Genomic DNA, 23,430 nt, shown 5'->3' with positions numbered 1-23,430 from the left:
CCCAAGGTCAAAGAATGTTCTTCCTATATCATTTCCATTGAATTTTTTAAAAGGCACATCCAAATGTCTTTCTTTCACTGTCTTGTTTCTTAAGGTTCCAGTAACCTTAACTGCAAGTAAGGGCTTCTTTATAGCGAAGCTAAAGGTTTTTCTGCTGAAATCTGAGCCCATTTTGGTAGATCATCACAATAAGAGGCAAAATTATGAAAGTTAAATGCTTACACATTAAATTTGAGGACTATAAATTCTAGTTACGTAGAATAACAAAATAGAGGAGTTTCACATTTGTCCTATCTACATATTTCTGTTGAATACATTAAGGTAAATAGACACACAATTGTGTGTGACTGTTTGGGGGTTTGTATTTTGGAATAAAGCTAGCTTTGCCCTTCTCCGATGTTCGTCAGCAGCTAATCTTCCAGTTCACATTTACACAATGACAGACAGAGGCCAACAGCAAGTCCACTGCCTTTCCCCTAATTAAGCAAAGGGTGGGACTATAATATGACACACCTTAAAAATCTTCCAACATCGTCTAAGAGAGTTGACTTTCCCTAGGATCTTAAACAGAAACTAATTTTATAATTCCAACTATGGGTAAGGTGTCCTTATTGAAAAATCACAAATGTCAGCAAATGATATCCTCTATCTCATGGTAGATAAAATCATACTTTTTTAAAGCAACACTAATACATAGGATAAAATATGAGGAATGAGTATAAGAATGCAGGCTGGAAAAAACACCTTTTCTGCAGCGTAACAGCCCTGACTGGGTTACATCAGGCATTGATTATAAAGGATGGGCAGGGTCATAATGAGCACACACACCTGTTTGCAGGCACGCAGGCCCTTCAAGCATCGAAAGATCATTAGGCCCGTGTGTACACTCCTTACAAGCCAGTCTTCTACTTAACTTGATCTTGTCAGAAGGTATGTCTGCTTTGAATGTTTATGGAGTAAGCCAGAAATATACACAATTTATAAAACAAATTTTCTAAATTAAGCAAGTTTAATTTTTTTGTCTACATCCATAATTCAATGTAGGAGAGTGAGATCATCTTTTATGTTGAGAATTTGTGCAAGTTCTACAACATGCAAAAGCTTCCCTGCCTGTAAAGAGTAGGACGGAGGGTCCTACAGACATGATCTCCAGGTTTCTTTACCTTGGAGTAAGGTGGTACTAATTTCTTAGAGTGTAGAAGAGGGCAGAGGAAGGAGTTCTTGTAAAAGGAGCAAGTGGAATGTTAGGGTACCACATACCATCAGCCTCGTTAAATGAACCCTAACAGGCTGCCCAGGTGGAGGCTTTCTGAGGCTGGGCATTAAAAGTGACACAAGGTGCTTCAAAGAAAAGATCAAAAAGTTGCCTGGGGATGCTTATACTGTCAACGGTCTCTCCGATTCCTGCCTTTGGAAAAATCTAGTCCAGCAAACACGTTTACACGACTTCTGTATGTAGGACACTAAACCCAGGAGAGAGAAGGAAATGAGGCAAGAAAATGGAAATACTTGTGAAATGGTTTAGAAACATTAAAAAAGCAACAATAATGAGGTATTATATAAAAAACTGAAAAAAAGGGTATGGGTTTTATAATCAAAATCAGACTGCACAATATACTTGTAAAACAGTAACATTTACAAGGAAAGGATACTAATCTCTCCCAGATTCACTCATTTACTCATTTACTCATTTACTCATTTACTCACTCAACAAACATTTATTGGGCATCTACTATGTGCTGGGCACAACGAGTTTTTTATGGGGATTAAATGAAATGACCTAACAGGTTCTGCTCCTCTCACCCTCCCCAGACACTGTACTAGCTAAGCAACCACAAGTCCCGTGACGCCCAGCGCTGGCCCACTTTCCCCCTCTTAGTCTGTTAATACCTCTCCTTTCACTCTCAGGAGGACAGTAATCTGAACAAACTGTATGGTCACTGAAACTAAGAAGCGCCTCCCAACTTGTCTTCGTGCCTCCAGTTCTGCCTTTCCCCCATCCACCCTCCACCAACAGGCACTTTTCTCTTAAACATGTAACTCAGCCGTCACTGTTCCGCTTAATATTTTCCAAAGGCATTCCATCAAACTGCATCTAAAACCCTAAGTCCTGGTTCAGGCTGACAAAGTGCCATATGAACGTCTGACTCTTCCCAACTCTCTGTGTCCTGAAGGAGCCAAGTTCCGTCCTGTCTTAGGATCTCTGCACTGCCTGCTCCCTCCACCTGTTTTCACAGGCTGTCCCCTTACTATCAACCGGTGCTCAGTTTACCTGTTTCTTCATCAGAGAGATACCGTAGGGATCCCCAAAGGCAGAGGAGGCTCCCATTCACTATCTACGGCATCACCCTAGGTGAATATGTTGTACAGCCCTTCTCCCCCGCTTTGTGCACTGTGGGGCTTAGCTAAAAGTAGGTGCTCAAGAAATATTCGCTGGGCGCACTAACATACGCCTTCTCAGACCTGATTTAGTGTGGCACTGAAACAAAGACTGCTGGTCCTGGAGAACACTCCAGGCTGTGCGCTAAAAAACCTGAATATTCTGTATAAGAAGAAGTACCTTTACCATCAAAGTTACCTTGTATGTTGAGTCCAAAGAGGAAACTAACCTAAAACTTACAAGAATAAAGCTATAGAATTAAAGGACTATGATGGGTAAGTGTACAGTTTCCAACACTATCACGGGCTATTTTTAAGATGGTAAAGGGCTTAATACCTATCTCTGCTTCCTTGATTTTCAAAACCATGTCCAGGAAAAAGTAAATGATGGCAGATTCTGCTGAAGTGCTGGAAAGGGTCTTATTTAAGTGCTCCAGGGTGGCGTTACTGAAGGGGGAAATCTCCTTTGGGTTCCCGAATCCAGTTTCAACATGTGTGTCTATGTGTGTGAAAGCTTCCCCACATTAACAAGCAATTCTCAGACTTAAGGAGGTGTCTGAGAAATCAACTCAATTCTGACACTACCTACCCAGCAGATTCCACAGGTAAAGGGATGAGTCCCATAGACCGTCCTCCACTTCAGATGCCAATCATGAGCCCAGGTTGTTACCTGTACTTCTGACCAACCAGCTACAAACCGGCGGTTCCAATGACCCCTCCTGCTCAGGACACGAGTCCACAGCCCAGGTTGTTACCTGTACTTCCGACCAACTGTCTATAAATCAGTGGTTCCCACAACCCCCTGCTTGAGTTCGGGTAAATTGTTAGAGCAGCTCAAAAAAACTCAACAAACTCATCTAGTCACTAGATTATCAATTTATTACAAAGGATATTAAAGGATACAAATCAACAGCCAGATGAATAGATACATAGGGTGAGGTCCTGAGCAAAGGAGCTTTTGTCTTCATGGAGCTTGGGGCCTGGCATGGTGGCATGTGGTGGACACATTATGGTTCCCTGACCTGGAAGCTCTCCAAACCTCCTCCTTTTAGGTTTTTATGGAAACTTCTTTACATAGACGTGATGGACTAACTCATTGGCTATTGGTGATTGATTTAAACCTCCAGCCCTTACCCCCTCCCCCAAAAGCAAGAGAGAAGCTAAGAGTTCTAACCCCCTAGTCATGGTTGGTCATCCTGGAAACCAGCTGCCATCCTTACGTGCTTTCCAAAAGTCACCTCATTTTCACAAACTCAGTTGTGGTGGAAAGGGGCTCGTTATGAATACGAAGACACCCATTTCACCTTTATGGCTCTGAAGGCCAGGAGCTGAGGACAGGAGAGCAAATGTAACAAAAGATGAACCCACTGGTCTTATCACTTAGGAAATTTCAAGGGTTTAGGGGGCTGTGAGCCAGGAACTGTGGATGAAGATCAGATATATATGAGAAGTATATTTCAGTCATACGCATACACGAATCACACTATCACTGTCGCAAGCCCTCATTTCTAGCATCCCATATGCAAGGTTCTCAATGGAGCAACACACTGCCTTGGAGGTCAACTTTTGAAGATACATAGTAAAAGCAATCTGTACTTCAAGTAAAAGCAAGATCATGTTTTAATGTATAAAAATGGCTAGTATTTCAGGAAAATTCAAGAAAACATTACCAACATAGGATGCAGGTAACTCCATTATATATAAACTGAAAAATGAAGCCACTTTTTATTTTAGACTTGTTTCTTGGGCAGAGGATAAATTAAAGGCTCAGTAAGGGACTGGACTCTGGAGGCAGGTCTGCCTGTGGACAAATTTCAGCTATGTCGAACTCTCAGAACCTGTATTATAGAGATCTCATGGAGGATTAGGGAATTTTTTATTTATCTGTTTTATTTTTCAACCTCCACATATTTTTTAAATAAAGGTTACGGTTGATCTCCCCTGTGTGATATGAAATGCCAGAAAACCCCTTGGGTGTTCCCATATCTTTTTTTCCATAGTTGTTCTCTAAAAGTGGCCTCTGTAGATAGTTTTTTTGAGGTGTACTGAAAGACCTCCCTGGACCCCAGCATCTGCTCAGCCGTGAGCCAGAAATCCTCATAAAATCATGAGGAAACAGACATTCCTAATGGGTCTAGCAGAAAGAAGTAATGGTAACTGTATTAGGGCAAGAAATAACCAAGGAGGTAATATATTAACTAGTTTGCTCGTCAGTCTTGATTAGGTCAATTCATTACACTCATTATCTCCAACTATTACCCAAAGTCTTCCAAAGCAAGTTTTGATTAGCAGTGTACCTAGTAAAAAGTGATGTAGCATTTACTGTTGAGTAGATAACAAGAAAAGACCAAGATTATAACTGGGCATACTCACATTAACGAAATTCCTGAATGGGAAAGTAGAGAGGAAATTTAGTAGAAAATAAGGTCCCTGGGCAGATGGAGGGACACTAAAAAAGATGGGCATGTAGTGGGGGTACAAAGTCAAGCCCCATCACCTCTCCATTGGAATTTTGTTCCTACTTGGCCATAAAGACGTCATAATGCATTCTAAATATCTATATTGTAAATGGTCTCAGGCCCCGTCTGTTGAGCTCTTCAGATTCTAAAAGCTATTGTAAATAATTAACTTGGGAAAGCCACTCTGCCCTATAACTGGTGGCATTTAATTGAATCTATAATAATCTGCACTTTTGCTAATACAATAAGTCTAAAGCTATGCATTGAAACAAGATGCAATAAAATGATGAGGAGTCAAGGGGAGACACCAAAATGTTCAGCTAGAATTTATAAGGATCTATTCGCATTACTGGATTCCAGAAGCAAAAGAAGCCATAGGCAAAAAGCTACCAAAAAATTCAAATGAAAGTGGTCTGAAGAAAGAGGATGAAGTGAGGTGAAAACGTGAGATGTGAGATAATGGAAGGTCTGGGCTGGACAAAAGGGGATTTTATAAACTCCCAACAAGACCTAGGCAACATTCTGAGCTTATAAAGACTCAGGAACACACAGGAAGAGAACCCACAGTATGGTAAAGCACGCATCGTGATGCTTCTGAAATAGAGTTATGAACTTTCAGGCCATTCATAGAATTAACAAAACACTAAGAAATTTAATAAAAATTAAGTTGACCTGGTTTCACAGTCTTTAGAGAAAACTACACTTGTAATTACTTTGATGCTGTCACAGCATTATCCTTTGGATTCTGGGATGAGACCCAATTCCAAACTACTGGAATCACTCAAATTGTGGTTTCATGGATCCTTTTCTCTTTAAGCAAATCCACACTTGCCACAGACTGCCAAGCATCAAATTCTCTCTGCCATTCACTCGGCCTTAAAGGGTTCTTTCTCATCTACTTTTTGCTGACTGTTAAGATTTCAAGTGTAGCTGATCTTCTTAAAGATGCTTCTGAGTGAACTGAAGCTGTCAAAATTCAAGAATTTAAGATCCCATTGTAGCTCCATGGTTTCTGATTCCATGATAACTGTGATTTCAGATTCAGCCCCATTGATATTAACCTACCCAGAACATGGCATTTCCTTGGTTTTATAACAGAATGTCAAGTCAGTTCAACAAACATTTACTGAACATCAACTACAGGTAAGAGACTTTCACAACTGCTACAAATATGGAGACAGATGACAGTAGTTAAGCTGGGAACAGAATTTAGTTCTGCTCTCCTTCCTGAATCTATGTCTCCGATTTACTGGAAGACATCATTATCAGCAAATGACCTTGAAATTGATATTCACATTGTGTTCTCTGCTGCAGAACGCAGACATTTCATAAAGCACGTCCAGAAAGGAAGAAAACACTTGGTGTGGGCCGTGCAAGATACCCACCCCTAGTGTTTTAATTCAGTTCCTTCACGTAGTCACACATCAAGACACCGATATGCTATACACCCAGTTTGAGCAGCAAGGTAAGGTTCATTAGCAAAAGCCACTGTTCCTTTTTGCCTAAATCACAACTTGTCATTATATTTGTTCACCTCTTTTTTTATAAGCCCGTCACGCTTAGGTGATAAAAGCAGGTGAACCCCCAAATCACAAAATTCAGAACTACCTTGTAAAGGATTTAGTAATGATGAAAGTAACTTGAGCCCGAAGGAATTTAACCTGATTGGTTTCTCTTGGCTGGTTCTTGCAAGAAGGCATTTTAGCTGAGATGGTCATCCACTGACAAACAGAAACTGCTGCTCTGAATCGTTCTCCAAATTAAAAATAGGAGTTTCTAAATAGTGTTAAGAAAGGTGGACTCTCAAAATTAGGCCAGATTGGAATGTGACCTTAGGAAGACTTTGGGGTCAGACATGGTTCAAGTCCCAGCTCCTCTAACTACTAGCTACATGGCTCCATCAATTTATTTAACCTGGGTCTCAGATTCCGCCTGTTTAATTGGGGGGAGGGTCATCAGTATATGTAAAGAACGCGTCTCACCACTTAGCCAACAGGGAGCCAGCGAGTAGGTGGAGCTGATCCCTTGGTATAAAGCACTGTTGGCAACTATTTCTTTGCAGTCGCTGCATGTCTTTGTAGCTGGCGTTGCAAACACTCATTAATAACATTTCTCACTTTGTGCATACTGCAATAAAGGACTCTGTTGCTAGTCAATCCTGCATTTATCTGAATCACATATGGAGGGCTCAAACCCTGAGAAGAAAAGCAGCATCAAACATATAATGCTTGCTCTAAAGCACTTACACTGTAAGAAGTCACTTTGGGGTGATTGCCAAAATATATTGTTAGCTAAGAACAGATGTATGCATTTGTCAAAGCTCACTGAGCTGTATGTACACTTAAAATAGGTATTTGTGTGTGTGAATTATTCAATTAAAGACAATCACTGAAAGAAGAATGCTGCTGCCCAAATATAACCCTTAGAGATTCGGATGAAATTGGTCTGGAGTGTGTGGCTTGGGTACAGAGAGTTTTAAAACCATCCCAGGTGATTCTACCTAGAAAAAAAAGTCAAAAATCAAAAGCGAACAAGATGCCAAACAATGTGAACAGTGATCTAGGGTTGCCAGACTGAGCAAGTAAAACTCAGGACACTCAGTTAAATCTGAATTTCAGATACAACACCAGTTAATTTTTTAGTGTAAGTATGTCCCAAATATCATACATTTATCTAGATGTCACGTATTTCGTTTGACAACACTACATAATATGTTAATTTTGTGCAAAAGAAAAAGAGAGAAAAGAATATGTGAATCCAATTGTTTAATTATCCATGTGTAAAATAGATATGGAAGACTAGATATGGGAAGGTGAACTAGACAGGAGGCCAGGAAGAGAAGGACCCTGTTCACTGTTATTTTTTGTGCCTTTGGAATTTTGAATCATATGAAAGTATTACATATTTTTAAAAACAAAATTATAACATTTAAAAATAAATAATTTCTAATAGAAGGGAAGAATCAATACAGGGAGACAAAACTAATATACATGACACACTTAGAAAACAAAACTGATAGAAACTTGCCCCCATATTTTATTCTGTTCTACTCTGGTAGGTAGATGTAAGTAGAATATTAACAACCGCTTGCTGAGTTGCAGACTATAAGTGGAATTAGTGTTAGCAACCTATTAAGCTGCTATTATGCTATGCATTCACATACATTAGTTAATTTAATCCTACAGTAATCTTTGGGGGTTTTCTAAATGAAAATGCTGAAACACAGAAACATTAGTGAACTTGCCCAGAACCACATTTTACGATGGGCAGGCCTGGGGTGTGAATCCAGGTCTGTCAGAATCCACAGCCTGTTGCTTTTAAACACAAGACCACACTATACCGTCTTCAAGAATATGAATTCCTAAAGCCAAGACATTTGTATTTGGGCATGAGAACTGATGCAAAAAGGAAGAGCAATGAACAAACACTTTCATATGCTAACATCAGTCACCGAGCTACGAAACATGACACGCTGGTAAGTATTGTGCTTGTTTTTAAGTAAATGCGCACGTATATTTCACTTTATGCAGTGCCTGTGTTCAGGGACAGTCGTTTATAAATGACATTTATATAAATGTAATCATACTTAGAATAAAATTGGAAGTCTGCTTTTTAGACAAACTCTTGTTAAATTCTTTTTCAGAAGGGAAGCTATTTTTGAAGTATGGTTGACCCAGATTCCGTTGGTTTTGGACAGTGTACAAAATGAGATAAACCAGGCGACTGCCAACTGTCCTCTGGAGTTGGGGGTCTTCACAGAAAGCATGACCGACGGCCTGTAAGTGGGGAGGATACTTTGCTAAATTACAATGGATTTAACTAGTTAAATTAAGTTTCTAACTTGAGCCTACCTTTAGCTAATTTATTGTTTGAAAAGTATGAATAAATATTTGCCAGGGAGAAGCAGAATGTCACTTAACTCATCAAACCAGTACTACTTTTAAAGTTATCAGAAACAGGAATATGTTAGAGGGCAATTTTGTTTTCTACTGTGAATGGTTTTTAAAAGATTGCTCCAAAACCCATTTTGGTCTACACGTTCTGTCCACTCCCAATGGCCTGCTGTCTTTATATTGCAGGGTGTGGTGAGCAGGATGAAGGAGTTTATCTGTTGGATATGACAATGGAAGGCTAATATTTAGCCTTTGAAAATTAGGAGTTCTAAAAGCAGCTGACCAAAGGCTATGATCCAATTGAGAGGAGAGCCACAGACTCCCTAAGTAGTTGTCAGGATTTCTGTCAGATATTGGGCTGGGAGTGGTGGTACAGCAGGTAACCGTCCTCCCAGCCCAAGTGCAACCAGAGGAGGGCACGCTGAAGCTAAGGCAAGCCTTGCCTTCCCCAAATTCAACCTTTGTACTTTCTCCCATTACACATCACCTCTTCTAAGCAGCCAATATTATAATTACAAATTCAGGCTTTTAAAAGATCAACTCAGGAATGAACATTAATACTATGCCCCAAAGGTGCTGTGGGCCAGGCAATGGCTCCCTTTGTCAGTGCTGGTGGCCATCTCTGTAGACTGATGTTTGTGCCATCATCTGAAAATTTTATTTTCTACTTTCTTCTTTAAAAAAGTGAGCATTTTCTTTGAAAGAACAAGACTAAAGAATATGTATAAAATGCTAGACTTACATCATCAAAGAGTCTATCTAAAAAGCTATGAATAATTGAGGATTTTACATTACTTTTAGCTCTTTGGAAAGATACCCCTTCACCTCCCTGCTCTTTACCACTTCTTCCTACACCACGAAATATATTTGCTTTTTAAAATACTTACACATATCTGACTTAGTAGATATTTTCCAGAATGCATCACATCCTGGTAAGGTATTACCAGTAATAAATCTGCATAAAACTCATATTGTTTACAACGAATCAAATTGCATCTCCATTTAATTGTATTTGTTATCTCTAATTGAATCAAGTTTTTTGTTTACTCTTCTTAATTTTAAAAATAGAGAAAATGAATGGTTTATATCTTTTATAAATCATGATGGTTAAACAATGTTCTTCCCTTGGTTTTCTGAAGCCCTTAATTTTTTTTTTCTCTGTAGGTCAGTAGCCTGTTCCTACTTAAATGTCTCTTTATCTTAAGCCCAGGGAAATATATGTACATTTATTCATGAATAAGTTCTATGAATTTTTCCCATTTCATATGTTAATAATATGAATGTCTAAGACTCGATATAAAAATCTCTGTATAAAAACTGCTGATAATGTAAGATTATGAAACAGCCATAGACACTTATTCTTATAAATTCTGACAGGAATTGGGTTAATATTCAAATCAGGACAAATTAAACTCAAGAATTTAGGCATCAACAATCAATCCATGAAATATATGTGGGGAGGTTTAAATGAGTTTATAAGCTTTTGCCGAATCTATTTTTTTTTTAAACATTTCTTTACTCACTATTTGAGCCTATATGTTATACCTTTCTCCAAATCTTGTATCAGAGAAGTCTGAGCACGAGTGGTAGGATTAATTAGTAAATAAAAACAAGCCTGGCTGTTTAAAAGAGTCAAGGCTCAGAGGGGGCATTTTCAGTGATGTCTATCCTGATAATCAACATGATGTTTCTGTCTGACATCACGTTCTTAACGGGAGCTGCCTGGCATGAGCTGGAGGTCACAGCCTTCCTCATTCTTCTGCCCTCCCCAGGTTGATTCCTATTGCTACTGTACAAATGCAGGTGTTCTCTTTTTACAGTGATGAGAGGCATCAAAACAGCAGCCTGCTCAAAACATAGCGCCTCCTCCAGTTCACCAGAGAACTGGGTAACTCCATCATTACAATCATTTCATCCGAAGCTCTTTGGAATGTAAATGTCAGCGTAGTAACGCACATGATAGTCCTGCATTTCATGTCAGCATCTCAGCAAAATACAGAACTTCAGATCCCTGTGGAAATCCTTCACAGAACAACGAAATGGTATTTGCGCCTTGTGCTTCGCTATCAATATAAAAGAATCACATAAGGTCCTTTTCTACATCATTTATAAAACTACCATTAGAAACATTATCTTTCTGTACTTTGTGCCATAAAGTAACTCTGAGAATGTAATAACAGAGAAAGAAGTCTCTCCCAACAAACTGATAAACTTTCCTTAATCTGATAAGAAAAGCTAAGGTAGTCAGTATCTTTTCTGCCTGGAAGATCAGAGGTCAGTTTTTTGCTCAAATGTAATAAGCATCAAAGTTTCTCTTGTTTAAACTACTTTACCTCTTAATTCTGAACTACATGACTCAGTGTTTGCTTGTTTTTCATTCTTCCTTTAGCTACTTGACTGCATTTTTATCTCTAATGCTAAACAACTGCAAACCGTTTCAAGGAGGAAGTAAATACAGTCGATTCTTGTCATTCATGGTAGTTTTATTCTGTGAAGTTACTGCCAACACTGAATCAGCAAACACTGCAGAACTACTTCCAGGGAAAATACAGGGTGAGGTTCCTGGCAGCCTCTAAGTCGCAGTATTTTCACCAAGTGATCAATATATAACCTTGTTTTATGTGTGTTTCTGTTTAAAGACACCTTATTTAATATATATCTTATTGATTCAATGACACGGAACTCACAGCTAAGTGTGCCGTAACTAACTCAGGCCTGAAAGAAGTTGATCTACCGCACGGATGTTCTCCGTAAGACATACCACAGCCTTGCTGAGCCTAGGAAACCTCAGACAGCACTTCAGCAATATGCTTGAGAGCCCTTTTAAATGGAAAAACTACCACCTAAAGGTGCAAAAATGAGAAAAATGTGGCACTAAGTAAACTTTGAAAAGGACACTTGTTTACTGTATGAGAACCAAAACCAGAAGGGAGGGTTTCACCGTGATTGACCTCAGCCAGGAACTTGCACAAAATCTTCCCCACTGCATACCCATCTGTGAATGCCTGCAAAAGCTCCAGGAGTGTTGATTTCCGGTGGCAAATCAATTTCAGCCAGTAGACACGTTCACAAATACACACGCAGTGAATTGTGAGCATGGACTGGGTGTTTTCCCCAAATTAATACTGTATTATATTTTGGCCAATTAGCGCATTGGCAACAATCAGAATATTAAATGATGGAGTAGAAAGGAGGGTCTTCAGGAAACAGAACCTGGGACGGGTCCTTTTTTGATAACCTTGTGGAAATGTGAGAAGGACAGAGGAAAGACAAGACCAGCAGATCCTACAAGCAACCAGGAGTCCCACAAGGGACTCGAGTCCTGGGAAAAGGAGAGGAGACACAAGATGAGGCTAAAAAAGAGATTGCACCAACCTACTTCACAATTTTACTTTTTTTCCTATGTCGGTGACCCTTTTATTATATCCACTATTGCCTAACTAGGGGAATTCAGAGGAACTTTGTTTCTTCCCCGGTAGATTCCCACTCTAAACTCAGAAAAATATACGAGGCTATTTGACCAAGTATTGCAATGCTAATACGTCTGAGGGAAAAGGAGCCTAATACATAATTAGTCAATTTTGGCCAAATTGTTAGTAAAAGTGGTAACATCAGATTCGGAAGGGAGACTCCTCTTTCCAGTGTTGATGATGAAAAATAGCACTAAACCTGGAGCAGCCACTCCCCTCCCCCATAACTTCGTTTTCACAGTGACACCAACACAAAGACACACACAGGCGAAAGCGGGCAGAAAGGCAGATTGGGAAAGAGTCATGTGAATTTTGTAGGACCAGTAGGAAAGGAGATCAGTCTACTCAGTTTGGATGTTGCACACAGTGAGTTCTTTGGGGATCAACTATGTAAGACGTAGCTCTGAATTAAAGCTGATTAGCTCACGAAGTGAAAATTTGGTCTGATTTTCCACCTGTATTTGGCTCATCGCCAACACTAATTAACCCTCTTGGATCTTCCACTCCGTGAAAATTACTGGAATTATTAGCACCACAGGGCTCTGCAGATATTTTAACTCATAGCTATTTGTCATGGTTTGATGGGTAATTCAACATCTTTTTCCACAAAGTTGTTTCCTGTAGACACTGATACATAGGTAAACCCCTAATTGTACACTGGGCTTTACTCACGCCCTCGACTTGGCTCTTGAGGTCACGCCCTTGTTATTTCAGACCCCACCCTGATCACTGTGATACTCCTCCTCTGCTCGCTGAAGCCATCTCTGGGCAACAAAAGGGCTTTTCTAGTTCTGGGCCACGTCTACTTCCTGTCCTTCATTTGGACTGTAGTCCTAAATCTGTTCAGATGAGTGAGTGGCATACAGATTCCAGCCTATGAGGGATGGTTGCTCTAATATTTGTGGTTTTTTAAAATTATTTTAATCCTGATTATCTGAAACGGGAGAAAAATGTATAGCTCTAGTTCAGCCAAATTTTATAGAATTTGAGGAAATCTTTCAAAGGAGATTTCATCATTAACATTTTATATTTCAGAAGGATAAAAATAATCATCTTGTTGCCATATGATATTTTAAAGCATCAGAATCAAGGAGACTGAGCTAAAAGTTTGAATGCACCCAAGTTTCCAAATAAGCCAGTTTGCTCTGCTTTATTTTATGATAGTTTGACATTGGTCCCCTGACCCAGCTGATACGCAGCAGGTGCCTACCAGTGTGACTTAAATGCTCCTGCTATTCTGATTGGTCAGCAGGTGCCACGCCAGTTGGTTAATGCGTTTAATAGCATCCCTGTTCCCTGGGGAATCAGGAGAGGGAACAGGAGACAGAAGTGTAAATACAGCCCTGATGCTATTTTTAAAACCACAAAGGCAAGTTCTCCTGTCAGAAGCATCTTCTTAATACAGGGTAGTTTACCACTGCTAAAACAAGAAGATGAATTTTACTGAAAATCTAAAGTTACAGGTACACTATTGCCACAAACTTTAATAAGTATCAGTGGTACATAGTGCTAATTTATTTTAGTGCCTTCCTGAGCCTCAATCACCAGAAAAAGTTTAAGCAAACTCTAGCCAGGTTGCAGTACTCTCTGACACAATGCCTGGTGACAATGGTGCAAGAAACTGTGAAGGACGGTGATTGACTTTATGGAGGGTTTGAGTTTCAGCTCATTATAAAATAATACCAATGCATGAATTTAAGATATTTTTGCCTGAAACTGACAAATCTAGGGTGAAATGTTTAGCTTAAGCAGCCCTCCAAACTAAGAATATTTTTAAATAGGCATTTTGCTCTTAAAAGTAGAGACAGACAAAACCTAATGGCAATGGGGTGTTTTGAATTCTGCCCTGACCCACAGGAAAAGAGGAATTCTAGGTATTCTGTTGATATTTTCTCAATGGGTTTTTTGTCTTTCTTGATATTATCATGTAAGCTTTGATGGACTTGATAATGTCCTGATAAACTGTTATGCTGAAAAATAATTTGAAAATATCTATAAAAATTTTCTTTCACACACAAAGCTTTACAGAACTCTCTGAGAACTAGTTCAAAAACCTCAAATCCTTAAAAAGAGACTGAAAGTTATTTCAGTGAATTTGTCTATGTGTTCTAAAGAAAAGAAAGAAAAACCCATGCAAATATTGCATATGCAAAGAAAAATGCAAGGAAAAAATCTACAAAATATCTCTAAAAGTTTCAGTAGCTATCTGGCCTAGGTTTTCCATATAACAAAATAGTAAGAAACTGCTTACACATTACTTCTTACAAACAAGTAGGTCAATCATTTCCATGTCAGTTTTCTAAATTTCACTGACTTAAAATTAATTATTGTTTGGAAATAACCCAAGCACAGACAGAAAACCAGGACTGAACTTTCCCATGATGAACTAGTTAATTTTACTTTAGGGTTATATCTTAAATAGTGGCCTCTGCAATTGGACATATGACCTACCTTGTTGACAATGCTTCCAAATATGTTTATGTGGCAAATGCTGGACTCCATTTTGCTTACTATAATCGATAATATGTATTTGTCTCTAAGGAAAATCAAACTGTTATCTCTTTGTGATTCCTATGAATTGTTGAAAACATCAATTTTGAACCGTTTTATTCCATGTAATAGTCTTGTTTTTCTAGGCTAGCAGGCTGGAAATTGAGTTGAACAGTATATGCATGTCTTGGCAGTTGGGGATTTCTCTAAAATTACCAAGATGTAAACAACCAAGGGATCTTTTGCTACCTGTAAGGTTAAGCTATTTAGTTTGCAATTGTGGACCAAGATCCTCTTTAGAGACACTATAGTTTTTTATGACCCCACCTCTTACATTATCAGTTGCCTGAGGTTAGCTAAGAAAAATGGCACCATTCCTGATGGAAAAATACTCAGGTGGCTACTATTACTTTAATCTTCAGACTAACCACAGTGTCTGCCAGTTTATCAACTGAGTTTATTTACATATAATTGTAATGTTCACCCACGAGACAGGAAACCAAGAACTTACTGTCAAGGATACAGACTTAAGTGTTTTGAACAGTTTTGGTGATCAGGTCTCAAACTCTATGAAAAGAACAATTCCCTGAGGATGGACTTAACAGACTCTAGAGAAAGGACATCCTTTGTACAAATGGACCATATTTTCAGAACAAGGAATTTGAGTATCTTTTTAACCTACAGTCTGCTCTGGTAGTAATGGAAGGCTTTAAATGGTTTCTGCTTCAGAAATTCTTGGTCAGCGAGTCACCATCCACATTAGCTTTTACTGATAAAAGTTCTTTTGGCCCTAAACTCTTCCCCTACAACTCCATTCTTAAACCTAGAACCTCTAACACTGGGGGTGCCTTTGGATTTTTGTAACAACAAAGCAAACGTTTACCGGGAAGAGTGATTCATTAGCTGTTTTCAGTCATGGCTACTTTAAATCATCAGAAATTAATTCATCAGAAAGATTAGTCAGTAATTCATTGGTTTCCCAGTGTGGGAGCAACAAATTGGTACTAACCACTGTAGAAAATTATCAAAAGAGATAAAAGTCAGCTTTGAGATAAATTTCTAAGAAAGATCAATTTTACCCATGACTTTTTACTAAAAAGAAAGTTCTTTGCTCTACCTTCAATAAATGTCAAAGAAAAAAGATTCATGGAGACTATTCCTCCATGATAAAACAGACAGGTAATAAAATTACTTGCCCACACAGGAGTTTAGAGGCAATAGGGAATATGTGGCCTTATAAAAAGCTTCATTATTTTCAGTTACATAGGAGAATCTGAAGATATATCATGTCTACAAAAAGTCTGCAAAAAAGCATCTTTTGTTTCTTCCTTAATAAAACTTCATAGTAAAACCAACCATTGTTAAGAATGCTATGAATTTACTTATAGACACCATTGCTATAGCATAAATGTATTTTTGGAAACCCACCACTGGAATGGATATTATAAAAATACTCATTCTCTTTAATTCTAATATCAACTAACTCCAGGTCAGTTAAACAGGAATACTTTTAAAGGGATTGGAATTAAGTGATATTTGCTGCAAACAAACAAACAAAAATATATTATTCTATATCTAGTCTTCTTGGACTTTTCTTAATTAGTAGTGGATTTGATAAATGCTCCCAGTATCTGGGGGTGCTGGATAATACATCAGGCCAAGAGAATGGCCCTAAATAGATAGAAACTTTTACTTCTGCCTATATATTCCCTTTTCTTTGGGACTCTGTGGTTTGGGGAAGACCTCGCTGTTGCTTGAGTCACTCAGTTCAATTTTGCCTTTAAATTGCTCCTTGGGCCAATTTTGGCAATCTTTAAAAGAAACTAGACTCAAAGATTATGGCTAGAACGGGAAAAATGTTTAACCTTCTCTCATCTCTTTTCTATCTTGGCATATAGACAGTATGAATGTCTTGAGATCTCAACAAGTTACATGCAAAAAATTATTTCAAACAGGAAGCAGTTCTAAGAGAAAGTAGAATTTTTATAAGTATACCCAGTAAAATGAAAATTATCAAATTTTTTATTTTCTTCCATAATAGCCTAGAGTTGAAAATTGGTGCATTCAATGAATGCATTCTTCTGGTGATGATATTTCAAAGCTGAAAATGATGGTGTTTGTTGTCAGTCTTTAATCAAAGGTTTGTAATGTTTACATCAATGCAAATTTTTACCCTTGACTACCATTTCATAATTTACAGTGATCCACAATGTTCATCATAAGTTACAGAACGAGTTTTTTGCAGTAATATTTGTTTTTCTTCATATTTATTATTATACTCCCACACAAGTGGGAGTGCCAAAAACAAGAGATGTGTGTCCATAATATTAGCTTACCTATATTCAAACCTCAAACAAGAAGAAAAAACAATGGATATTTCCCAAGAGACTATGAAATATTGATGAATTTACAGAAAGAGATAATCTAGAAGAGTCACAGTTGGATAAAAGCTTAGTAAATAATGTAAGTAACAAATGCTGGAGAACTAAAGGACTAAAGTCAACATGGTTTTAATTAGAAATCTTGACTGGGATATTTGTAGACATGGATTATGTGTCTAGCTCATAGTTGAGTCATTAAAATGTTGTTTAGAATTTTTCCTTCTCCATCTATAATAATCAAAACACACACAAAAAAACTGGGCTACTGGCATATTACAACAAGTTTTTATGGAAAAACACATTTGTTCAGAACTAGATGTCTGAAATGATGCATTTGTAACAAAAAGATTTTAAACACCTGAGTGCAGAAAGAACAGAGACAACACCGCAACTGGACAGGCAGGCGTGTAGAATGGTCCCCTGCTGATTATATGACAATCAGAAATAACTGTGATGGAGAGCGAGAGGCAGTCAGATGGCTGTATAAAGAATGTTCTTAGATGCAATAAAATATTTCCCAAACTTTTTCAGACAATGAACTGGAAAGAGTATTAACATGGGGAGGGGGATGGAGGGAGAGGGGGAAGAGGAGATGGGAAAGAGAGAACAACTTGCCTTAAACATGGTCAATCACCAGATACATGTTTATAAGTCAATCACTTAATGATATTTTACATACTGTCGGGAATTTCAAAAGTAATCATTACTAAATGATTATTCTTTAATTCTTTTAGAATATCGAGATTATATTTTTTAGGCTTTGGTAAGCAGAGCTTGAGGTTAAAAGCATCATAAATTCAATCACAGCAGAGCTAGAACAAAGGTACTGAGTAAAAGAGAATAGCAGCCAATTTGTTCTTAAATTAATATTGGGCATCAGTTATTCACATGATATACCACGACTTCTTAGCATCCCATTTCTAGCTGAAGATTAAAAATAGGCCTTTTCATATCATATCCTATTTATTTAAACCATTTCAATATGTTTTTAACCCTCAGTTTGTAAATACCAGAATATTTTCACTGAAGTGATTTTTTTCCCCCAAGACATGTTCTGCAGTGTTTGGTTCCTATATTGTTTCTACTAGAAAACTTTGCCTCCAAACCTTGAGAGGGAGCATCTGATAACAGGTACTGACAACAGGCATTGGAATGATTAAGATCAAAGACTGAACGAGGGAGGGATGGGGCAGAATGGTTTCCGCAAATTCGGTTCACACAAGAAATTAAGAAATTAGCAAATGGGGTGCATTTCTTCTGTGCTTCCCAGTATTGGGAAGAAAATCTCAGAAAACCCGAGGCCTAAGTCAGCCCAAGGAGGCACCTTGGGTCAAGATAAGGATATACATTTTTTCAAGCACTAAGAGATGCCTGCTTTTTTGTTCCCTCTTTGGAAAATCTAGTTTCGTTCTATATTTCTTTTTTAATATTTTGGCATATCTAGAAACATTTATCAACAGTACATTTTGTTTATGAAAATAGTCTATTTTAAACAATAGTCCATGAGAACTGAGTAACTCTTTTAGTGAACTTCTCCAGCTCCGAGGACCTTGGCTAAGTTAGACAGGACAAATATCATACAAATCAAGTTTGCCTTTCCTAATTATTTTTGTTCCGGTGTCTCCCTCAGGTCAGATTTAATGTACAGTTTCATTTCTCTGAGCAAGTTAAGGAGAGAAGTGACAAGAAAACAGATCGGGTTGACCTGAGCTAAATGGAAAATACACATATGGGCTACAAAAAAAAAAAAAAAAACTAAAGTAAAACATTGTATTTTTTTCCCCTAAGCCTCTTAAAATGTTTCTCTTTTTTATTTTTCTGTCTATGCGTGTTTGTGTATACTTATACACAGACATACATCTGTATCTACAAATATCTATCCATCTATCTACCTGTCTATCTAAATAGGTAAATAGATACGTAAGTGGAAGAGAGGAAAGAAACAAAGGGAAAAAAGAAGGTAAGGAACTAAACACAAAGCAAGAGTTGCAGGCTACCCAGGTCTAGAGCTAGACAACAGGGATATTAAAATAATCAACCTATTCCTTTCATTTTACACAGGAGAAAATCACGTCTTCAGGACAGAGTGCCATGCCCACGGCTACAGTCCCTAGCACAAGCAGCGTCTGATTAATGATGGGCTTCAGGACGGTGTGATTTAAATCCCACCAATTTGTGATACATATAGCTGCCCTCTCTGAAGTTATTCCCCAGATTATGTGGAGGAGTCTTGATATCCTTGAATATAATTTTACCTACTAAAAAAAAAAAAAAGTTGTTCTTGCATTTCTGGATATTAAACATTCGGTTTATATGGCAGCTATTAACCTACTTTACTTTGATGTTTTGTTATTTTTTTTTACAACTGCATTAAGTTAACTTGTACTATTATCTCTTAAGTTTGTGACCTAGAATATCTATTAAATACCAAGGAAATTGTGTTCTTTCTTGTATTTTTAGGATCATAGTTTTGGAAGAGAGGTTGAAGGTCATTTAGTTCAACTTCCCTGTACAGACTGTCTCTACCACAAATAAGTCGCGGAGTGGACATCTCAGTCTTCTCTGACCTTATCCAGTCTTTGTAATGACTTCCCAAGTGGTCCCTCCAGCCTCACCTTGTGCGCCTCTCCAGTTCCTGCATTCCACCCTCTAAACTCTTCCGTCAGCTCACTGAGTGCACCAAGCTCTTTCTCAGGAACTCAGCAGATGCTTTTACTCTGTCTGGATGGTTCTCTCCCAACTGTCCACCTGACTGACTCCCAGACATCCTTCGAGTGTCGACTGAAACACTATTTCCTCAGGTGGGTCTTCCTGACCAAGCCCACCTTGATTCTTTCCCATCTAAAGAAGTTATTTGCAGTCACAGTAACTTCTCAAATTTCTTTGATTATAATTTTTTTATTGCTGTCTAAGCCTTCCCATTTTGAACACTATTTTATGTATAAAGAAGATGAAAGAAATATAGAATTCCACTTTCCCTCAAATCCACCAACTTCATTCAGTGCTTTGTTCTAAACAACACTAAAAGAAGCTTTGGCCCTCCTCAGCATTTTCCCCAGGCGTCAGCCCACTCTAGGTTTTACTCTTTCTCATAAGTACAGCTCATTCAATACCTTTGCGAGTATTTCTAATCATGTGACCCTTTGTTCATCTGTTCTGCAAGCCATTTTCAAAAACTGATTTTATTAGAGCATCTATGTAGCTTCATGAATTTCTCTAGTGATCTCTCTTTGGAGACTATGTGAAATGCTATTTTCAGAATTTTTTAAAGATTTTATGAATTCCTATTTCTAAGAACTCTGTTTTCTATCAAAGTTGCCCATGATTCCAAATTGCCACGTGCAATCCTCATGTCCCGGTCCTCACCTCACTCTTCACCTTAGCAGCACCCGACACAACTGACCACTCCCTTCTTTCTGAAACACTTCCTGGCCTGGGTTCCATGACGACACTCTCGGGGGCCGGGGGTTCTTTTTACTGGCTCCTTCTACACAAGATCCCTCGATGTTAGAATAAGCCAGAGCTTGGACCTTGGGGCTCTACTCCTTTCTCTCTCTAAAGTCTAAGTGATGTCCTCAAAACCATGTCTCTAAATAGCATCCACAGACTCTTGATTCCCAAATTAAAAAAAAAAAAAAATTCAGTTATGACCTCTTCCAAGTGCTCTAGATTCTTCTTATATCCAAAAGCCCAATCTGACATTCCCATTTGGATGCCTAAGAATACATCATAGATCTTAAAACAAATTCTTCACTTCCCTTTCAAAACTGTGTTTCTCCTGGCTTTATCCATTTTAGGAAGAGCTTCACCATCTACCTAGTCTCTTCAGTCTAAAACCTGGTGATCATTTTGGTTCTTTCGCTTCTATATCCCCATCCCTTATCTAATTGATCAGCAAGTCCTGTCAGCTCTGTCTTGAAATACATCCTAAATTTCTCTACTTCTCTCCAGGACCACTACTGCAACCCTGATCGACGTCACTGTCATCTCTGGTCTACTGGCATAGCCTCTTAATGACCTCTCTTCTACTCCGCATGCCATACAATGCATTCTCCTCCAGGAGGCCAGGGCGATCTTTTAAGAAGACGGCCTCCTCTGAGGCTTTTCCTGACCACTGAATCACAGAGTCCCACTTCCCTGCCCAGGTCACTCTGTAATTATTTCATACTTTAAAACATTTTAACTAGCACTGAATTTTGTATAATGGTTAACTTAGGTGTCCATCTCCCCAAGCTAAAATGCAGTTCCCACGATGGTAACGTCTATTACCCGTAGGCTTGGAAGAATACCGAGGTTTGTAGGGTGATCAGTATTTGCTGAATGAATTTTCAACAGATAGTATCTAAATCATAGTGTCGTCTCCTTTCATGCAGAATGAAAATCAAAAGCCGACACATTTACTAGGATTTTCAAAGCCCTTAGTGAGCTGGCCCCATTATCGCCCCACCCCCTTTCAGGTCACCCCATCCCTCCCTCGGCTCCAGGTGTCCAGGCAGGCTTCTTTGCTGTTCCCGGACAATACCAGGCAAACCCCTGCTTGTTGTTCTTTCAGTCTGGAAAGCTCTTCCTCCCCGTAACCACATGGCTCACTCCCTGGCTGCCTTCAGATCCACATTCAAATGTCATCTTCTCAGTAAGACTTTCCCTGGGCATCCGATCTAAAATTTCAACACTCCCTGGGCTGTGTCACTACTGCTTTCTGCCTGCCTCCTCGGATGCACATTCTCCCCTTAGCACTTATCTCTGATGGAGTGCAGATCCAACTGCTCACCTTCCTTACTCTCTATCTCCCCGGGAAAGGGCAAGCTCTGTGGGATCTGGGGGTTTTGTCCGTTTTTTCCACTTCTATCCAGACAGAGTCCAGAAGAGGGCTTGACGCTATTAATGAACATTTGTTGAATAAGTGAACAAGAAACTTAAATTCTTTTTCTCAATACATTCAGTCATTGTTTAGTTAGAAAAGACAACTTACTGAAGGTTTTTTTGGCTATGTGTTAAGCAGCATTTTATTCTCATGACTGGTAATCTAGACAAGTTTCCTTCATTTAAGGAAGGCCCATGAGAAAAGGTTAATATTTAAAGAATATGAATAATGACTGCAAAGGGTATGAAGTACATTAAATAATTACTCTCAACTCCATTCATGGGGCTTACAACAGGTTTTTATTATGCTTAGTGGTGTTGCTACTGCCTACTTCCATATAATAAATGTCAGCTCCATATTACACCTAATAATGAGTGAAAAAATCATTCCTCTTTGGCCGCCAACTCTAGAAACTGACATACCCTTCATGAGAAACATCTGGTTTATCCAGTCTGTTTTTACTGTAATTGTTTTCCTGCAGCTCAGCATTATAATTAGTTGCTCAAGAGCTGAACTATTGGTTAACCTACCCTGATGAATCAACTCAAGAAACTGGATTAATTGTGAGCTGAGCTTTATGTGAATAGCTGGTCTGTATTTCATGCTCTCCTGATACGAAAGACCAAAAAACTAACCAGGAATGTCCCAGGGTGAGGGCGGGATAAGGGCAGGTTTCTGTTCTGCACCACCTGGGGCTTTGGATGATTTCCACTTTTCCAGAAGTACAGTTAAATAAATGAAAAGCAATTTAGAAACCAGTAGAGAATATTAGTATAAGCTGGTGTGTCAAGGAGCTGAGAAGATCAATTATATTAGGGATACCTTCCCTATCGGGTCAAATATTCCTGTTCCCGAAAGGGCCTATGAAAGAGTTGTGGTTTGCTTACACTTGACAGATTCCCTTTATTCCTTCTTGGCATCTTTGAGAACAGGCTTATCCAGTTTCATCTGCAATGTTTTGTTCTCCTTTCGAAAGCAAAGATGGTTAACATTTTATGGGAGGTCACTCTCAGTTCTTGAGCAGAAAAGCTTCATTAACATTAAATGATCTGCCAAGATGACCCTGTTTTGGCCGTCCCTAAGAATCCCCTCTTGCCTTCAAGAAGGACTGATTTCCTCAAGGTAGAGGATTATGGTAGGAAGCTGTGAAAAATACCTATTTAGGGGGAACTGCACAAGGCAAGCACGGCTCTTACTTCATACTACAATTTGGACTTTATAATAGTAGCTTGAAAATTCAATAAACAAATTCTGAGGCTATAATGCTGAAGTTAACTTTTCAAATGCAGAACTATATAACCATGCATATAAAAATATATATATTTATATTACTGAAGATGTGTGAGTGTAACTAAATATTAAGAACCGTAAACATTTTTCTTTGAAACAGAACTAAATAAAAATCCATAGCTATTATTATGTTAAATAATTCTGTTGCTAATAACTCCAAAACTATGTGTTATTCACTTGGGCTTAATTTAATAATGTACTCCC

The 23,430-nt window shown here is 38.5% G+C and overlaps 1 protein-coding gene across 2 annotated transcripts in view; it reads right to left on the bottom strand.

Moving 5' to 3' along the window:
- Positions 1–23,430, bottom strand: part of RAB27B (RAB27B, member RAS oncogene family) — a 160,997-nt gene that overhangs the window by 31,918 nt on the left and 105,649 nt on the right. The window lies entirely within an intron of this gene.

This window comes from Camelus ferus, chromosome 30, assembly GCF_009834535.1.
Source record: "Camelus ferus isolate YT-003-E chromosome 30, BCGSAC_Cfer_1.0, whole genome shotgun sequence".
Lineage (NCBI taxonomy): Eukaryota > Metazoa > Chordata > Mammalia > Artiodactyla > Camelidae > Camelus > Camelus ferus.
This window is presented reverse-complemented; position numbering and strand designations above follow the sequence as displayed.